The 7,415-nt window shown below is 35.8% G+C and overlaps 1 long non-coding RNA gene across 1 annotated transcript; it reads left to right on the plus strand.

Annotated features, from left to right (window-relative positions):
- Positions 1-419: 419 nt before the first annotated feature.
- LOC122149073 lies at positions 420-1,466 on the plus strand. Its single transcript, XR_006162831.1, has 3 exons — positions 420-558; positions 1,138-1,225; positions 1,395-1,466. It is a non-coding gene; the product is annotated as an uncharacterized LOC122149073 (long non-coding RNA).
- The last annotated feature ends 5,949 nt before the right edge of the window (positions 1,467-7,415 follow it).

Genomic DNA, 7,415 nt, shown 5'->3' on the forward strand with positions numbered 1-7,415 from the left:
TATTTCTTACACTTGGAACCTGTTTTATAAGGACCCATGAAGGGTAGTTCAGTTTACACATTGAAAGTTTGGTCTCATTTCAGTCACTCAAGGATTTCACAAGGGTGAAATGCTTCCCCAGGCAGATTTTGCAAAAAGTTGTCACATGTTGACCAACAGAAAGTTGCTTGTTTGGAAAGTGACTTCTTTGTGAGCTGCACTCGTCACTAGACTATTGACAGTAGACAATGCACTTGTTTTGCCTGCAAAATTTCCTTGATGTGACAGTATAAACATTACAAGTATGTTTTATTGGCATGTAATATCCCATGTGAAAAGTTTAGCCATAGTCATGCCATAACAACAAACACTTAATAATTTAGCATCATTTTTCCATGCTGTCTGTGATCGCATCACATCAGACTTGTCACCCATATTTGGGTCACAGCCCACCAGTTAGAACCACAACCATAGCTACAGCTCCGGTTTCTCTTTTCTCTTGTCTGGTTAGGTATAGTGGAAGTGCTGATGTGTCGTGAAAGGGCGAGGAACTCTCTGGGACGTGTGTTTGTGGGTCAGGTGAGTGTGCAGAAAACCCCCCATCCTACAGCATCAAGCTCAAACATGCAGGAAGCAGAAGATCTAATCCATGAACTTTCTATCTGCCATCTTCTCTGATTTTCATCATAATCATGCAGCCCTATACTGGTGTGTTAGATTTCCACCACATGTCACAAGGAATCATTCTTTTTGTGCTCTTTAGAGATAAAAGATTCATGTAAATAAATAATAAATACGTTTTAAAGAATGTATGGTATGACTGTGTATATAGCCTTTAACTGTTCATCATGCAACCAATCGTTGGAATGTTTTTTTTTAAATATTAACTTAATTCACTTGAGCAACAGATGGTCCATTTCTGTCTATTTTCTTCTTTTTGTTTCCACAAAGTAGTATACAAGGGCTCTTTTTTTTACATTTGTATTTGATCAGTTTATTCAAAGAAAGTTTGGTAAAAGTGTGTCAGGCTTTATATAAATAACAGCGTACAAAGACAAAAATAAATCAGGGCATATCTCTCCCCGAATTCTGACTCAAATTCAATATTTCCTGTTTTTTATCTTTCTCTGTCTATATTATGCATCTTTCTCTTTGTAGATGAGAGAGCTGGTGTCATCGTTGCATCATGATGCAGCGGTTCGTGTGGTGGTCTTCAGGAGTTTGATACCCGGAGTCTTTTGTGCAGGTTTGTAAAGGACTCTGTCACATAAACCAAAGACAGCATTGCCAGTGTACTTTAAAGATGAGGTCATTTTTAAAATACTTTCTCCCTTGGCTCATATATCAGTATAATAAAGAAGAGCTGAAGCAGAGTATTTGCAAACGTCATAAATAGTCTTTTTGTGTGTTAACAGGGGCAGATCTTAAGGAGAGAGCTCAGATGAGTAACCCTGAGGCAGAGCTGTTTGTACATGGCTACGATCACTATATGAATGACATCGGTGAGGCACGAGGATGGTGTTTCTCATGAATATTGCAAAATGACTATAATCCTGCTCAGAAAGTGATGATAACACTGAATTCAGATAGTGTTTGCGCTGAAAAGGTAATTGTTTCCCAGCTGCAAATGCGATTATGGGCTGGAGGTGAGAATGATGGATATGCATAATAATAAAACTCACAGTAGGTGAATTTTCTCTGTGTGCCCTCAATTTTTGCATAAGTTTGCAAATAACTTTTAGGAAAATGCTACTGTTTTGTGGGGGAGCAGAAGGTGTGAGAAAGAATCTTCTCTATACAAATTTTCTACTAGCATTTATGAGTGTCTATACACGACAGTGTGAGAAATGCTTCTATTGTAACATGTATATATAGATATATATATATATATATATATATATATATATATATATAGATATATATATTATATATATATATATATGTATGTATTGCCCATTACAAACTAAGTAAAAAAAGTTTCATTTATTAACAAATTTTTCTCTAAATTTCTTAGTATGTGGTATTTAAATTATTTTCTTAGTTTCTATTTTAATAAAAACTAATTTTAATAGCTAGCTTGTTTTAATAACAAAAACATATGTATCTGTGTACCACAAATGCATGCAATCCAGTTACAATCCAGTTTTCCATTCCGTAAAAATTGCATCACCCAGGAAGTGATATCATTTGGACCCTTTCTACAACATGACAGGAAGACAAGTAAATAGTTACTCAATTTTTACACTGATGGTTTTATGACAGCGTTTGACAAGCTTAAAAAAAAAGTTTTCAACATTGATAATAATAAAAGAAATGTTTCTTGAGCACCAAGATCAGTGTTTTTCAATGATTTCTGAAGGATTGTGTGGACACTGGAGTAATGATGCTGAAAAATTCAGCTTTGCCATCACAGGAATAAATTACATTTAAAACGTATTCAACATAGAAAACAGTTGTTTTGAATTGTATATTATTGAGACGCAAAACTGAAGTTTTCTGAGAAATTGAAAACTATTCATTGAAATTTCACTATCATTTATTAATATATAAAACACTATACAAACTCCCATGAATGTGATCTATGACCTGTCCATTATGTGCCAGCTGCCGCGCCCATGCCAAGCCATCGCAGCAGTGGCCGGCTTTGCTCTCGGGGGCGGTTTTGAATTGGCACTAGCGTGTGACCTTCGCACAGCAGGGAGTGGCTGCTTTGACCTTCTGGGGGTAGATCACGACAGGTATCACAACTGTGGGTGTGGGTATTGTGTGATTTGTAGTCATTCTGTCTGGCACGTCATGGAGTGGGGAATCTCTGCGGTCACAGCATGCAGAGGCTGGGTCCTTCAACTGACCTTTTTCTGTGGTTGTGTGTGTGTGTGTGTGTGTGTGTGTGTGTGTGTGTGTGTGTGTGTGTGTGTGTGTGTGTGTGTGTGTGTGTGTGTGTGTGTGTGTGTGTGTGTGTGTGTGTTTTGCAGCACATTCTGCGCAGATGGGCCTGATTGAAACCACGCGAGGATTACTCCCAGGGGCTGGTGAGAAATATTAATGAATAGATAGAGCGACTGAATTAATAAAACAACAGACAGCTAGATGGCCAGTCCCCCATTACAGAAGAGAGAGAGACCAAACAGGAAGTAACCGGGACAGATAGAATTAACCGGAAGAGGTGAAAACAACACTTTTTGAAAAGCTTATACAATCCCTGTACTTTTTTGTAATTCATGACATGTTAGGAAAATTATACTTAACACAATAATACCTATATATATAATATTTACAGCTTGCTACAAGGTGGACATTCATTTCTCAATTTTTGCACATCATTTGTTATACTATTTTGGTATTTATTTTATACTTTATTTGTAATATACATCTGTATTATATATATATAATAATATGTATTATTATATATATATATCTATTATATATATATTATAGATATATTATTATATATATTAACTAAATCATCATCAAATCATTTCGGTATATAGGTGTAGCCGGAGGCAGTCAAAGGTGATCTACTTTATAGATACTTTATTTTTAATCTCCATATTTCGTATATAGATATATATAGATATATATTTATAGATATAGATATATAATGATATCTATATAAGATAGTGATTTATATATATAAAACTAAAATCATCAATCAAATCATTTCTGTATATAGGTGTATCCAGAGGCAGTCAAAGGTTGCCCCGGATGGTCGGCGTTGTGCCATCGCGATGGAGCTGATTTTTTACAGGCGGCGTGTCCGGGGAAGAAGCGAGCTGCAGAGTTGGGGCTGGTCAACCGCTCCGTGTCCACAGAACGCAAAAACGGGATACGCGGCCACAAAGAGGTGGCTCTTATCTCACAGCACGAGAAGATCCTGCCTCAGGTGAGTCTGTAGGACATTTACTTCTTCAACTCACTCTCAGACCACTTTCTTGCCATCTGACTACTGTCTCAATGAAGTTATACTCTCTTCTGTTGTGAGGCACACTCCCAAACCGTAATGGTTACACTCTGATAGTGTCCTGTGAAGGTGGGCTCCAGAGGGTATGTCAGAACCATTGTCTCAGATTGTCGGAGAGTGTATATGCGGAGGCCAAAGAGTGTGCATGCCACACTGCATAGAAAACCACTGTACATCAGTATCGACAGTTGAAATTTACCCATAAGTCATTTGCACACCAACGCCTTGTTGACTGTTACAATACCATATTCATCGAACAGTTAAGCAAAAAATGTGGTTATTCCACTGACTATAATATAGAACAATATAATTACTGGTTTATTCTATATCATAATAATAATACATTTTTTGGGGAATTTTTTTTTTTGTGTGCTCAACGAGACTATTAGTTTTGATTCCAAAATACTGTAAAATAACCAAAAAAAACAGATATACTTGTTAAATCTTCTTATTAGTATAGAAACTACGTTTTTTTTCTATTTGTATATATATTTCAAATGTATTTTATTTCTTTTTTTGTATCTTATAAAAGCCTTAGATGGTCAATTTTTGGTTAATTTAGTGCTACTCAGTGTGTTGCTTAATTGGTAGATTTGTGTGTGTTGTCATATATATATCTAATATATATCTAGTAATTTATAATATATATATAATATAAGTTTTTTTGGTGAAGTTACACATCTACCGAGGCTGTATAAGGGACCTGTTTATGTGTGTGGTGGTGGTTTAAATTTTAGCAGGGTTTCTCATCATTTTACTATAGTGTAGCTCATAGATATGATTTTTTTGGCACTCTATGATTATATTTACGTTTGTATGTTTCTTTTTCTGTGGTTACGGAATTGTTTTGCATACTAGTTCAGCTGTAGCCACAGGCATTCACTGTGTACTTGAGTGCTTTAATCTCTTTTTGGCGTCATGTGACACTGTGGCACTGTCACACTAGATCGTCTCACATCATGACTCAAGACGACAGGCTGGCCATGAATATGTATATCCTCAAGACAGACCTGGCTCACAGGTGCCAGTACAGTCTTCCCCCTCAGGCCCACTAGTGTCCAGAGCAACACCATTAACGCGATAAACAATGTAATGGTACAAAAGACACGTGGCGTAATCGAGGGCATGAACCTTGTTATTCATCGCCTTTGGCATGATCCTGAACATGTGTCATATCGTCGTCATTATATGACTTTGCACGTGGATTTGTGGAACTGGAATGTTCTGTACTGTACTTAATTGTCACGTGACAACGGAGAACATCCACTGCTTTTCTGGTTTCCCCCATGAATCGCGCTAGTCATTATTTTTATTAAAATGAAGATGGCCTATTCGGTGTGGGAACATGCAGAATTTACAGTTGTCAGGTGAATAAACAGACAAATAAACATTATTTGCAGACTTACACTTCCATTGAAAAAAAAATATACTTCTATTCAGCCAAGGATCCGTTTATGCTTTAGACGTAAGAATGGTTTCATTGAGCCAATGTATTTCTGTTTTAAATAAATGCTCTTATTTTGAACTTTTTTTTATTCATCAGAGAAATCCTGAAACAATGTTGTTTCAGAAATGTATCACAAATCAGCATATTTATAATTGATTTCCTAACGAGTCCTGACACTAAAGACTAAATCAACCATCACAGGAAGAAAAGTCGCCTTTTGAAATAAACAACATTAGATAATAAAAAAAAAGTTCCGTTTATATTTGTAATATTTTATTATTGTAAATATTTTTTATGAACAATAGTAATAGGAAGTTTGGCCACGAAAGTACACAAATAAGTATGTTTTTTTAATTTTATTTAAACAAAATAATTGTAATTTTAAACATATTACGTTTTTTTAACTGGTATTTGTGAGATCAAATCAAAACAGCATTTGTGAGCATAAGATACTTTCTTTGATAAACCTTATAAAAGTATTGTTTTTAATTTAATAGTTACAATGAGTTATTTTTGTACTCCAGGGCCAATTTTAATATTGGTCATCAACACTTTTAAAAAAAAAAAAATAATAATAATAAGAATAAAAAAAGTGAAACAACAAATATAACGAATATACAATAAACCGGTGGAAATAAATGTTTTAATTTTGGTTTTCAAGTGTTGTGAACAGATTTATTTTGTGTTTTCTTCTCTCCCTCAGGCCCGATTGTCCGTGTCGCGTGGCTAAAGTAGCCATGTAATCGAGGCTCTGAGGTGGTACATCTCTTCAGGAATGTCTATTGAGGGAATGTGGTTACGCCAGGTGATTGTTATATATAACCCGATAAATAAAAACATCTGCACAATTTCATTTTGTTGGGCAGTAGTTTGGTGTCCTTGGTTTGACTTTGAATATTTTGTGGTTTCTCATCTCATTCCACATGGGACACGACAGGAGGGCAATGGCTCGCGGTTATAGAAACGATGCCTCCAAGGTCACTGAGAGTGACAAGGTCTGGACTCTGTGCAAAACACGTGTTCCAAATCCACATGGTACGTACACTGTGTTTTTTACATGGCGTCTACTTATGCCATTGTACCCAGTGTTGGTTTCAATTCTCCCTTTAAAAATCTGAGCGTTTGTAATGCCTAAACATTACTACCCACAATAATTTTCATTCAAAAGACTTTATCATGTTTTAACCTTTTTCGTTGTGAACAAATGAAACCCAATGTCAAAATTTGAGCTTGGATATTCCTCAAAATTGTAAATGATACTTAACTTGGAAAAAGTCTTTTAAACTGACATGTATTAATAAAGATTAACATCAGACCGAAGCAGCAGGGGTTGTACCTTCTTCTTCCCCAAACATCACTTGCATAAATCTGTATCTGAGCAGCAGTATTACACTGTTTACTCTTTGTTTGCTCTCAATCCACATATGTGATGAAGTGAGGAAAGAACATAGTGGGCACAAAACCAAAAATGGAAGCCCATACATGATGAGGGGCTCCACCGCTTCGGCCTGTAGAGATCCAGTGACTCGTTTGGCCCCCATTTACTGGGGAATTCGTTTAACGTGAGTAGGCTGTTAATGTTGAAGCTGAACCCAAAGCGGGCATTGTTGTGATGTATTTCAGGTGTTTTAAAGCCGGGGGCCCAAAGATTTACAGTACAAATTTTTAACAAATACTTACAGTATATATTTCATGCAATCTGAAAAGAACAGCTCCCATGACACAATAAGATTTTCTGGAACAAAAGCACATTTGCTGGAGCATCTACCCTCATCATAAAAAACAGGGCCCTAGTTACAAACAGAAACCCAAAATTTTTTCCCATGCTGCAAAAAAAAATCCATACCCATCCATGGAAATGAAACATTTATATACAAAAAGCAGCTTAAGTTCACTGGAACAAATGGAGTAAAATTTTTTTAAATTGAAATTTTTCAAACAAGACAAGTTAAACCCTTTGCTGCAGCTTCATTGGTGTTAATTTTAAAAGTTAAATTTGCAAGTATGTTTTAATAAAAGGCAAATTCA

This window comes from Cyprinus carpio, chromosome A20 (genome assembly GCF_018340385.1).
Source record: "Cyprinus carpio isolate SPL01 chromosome A20, ASM1834038v1, whole genome shotgun sequence".
NCBI classification, from domain to species: Eukaryota; Metazoa; Chordata; class Actinopteri; order Cypriniformes; family Cyprinidae; genus Cyprinus; species Cyprinus carpio.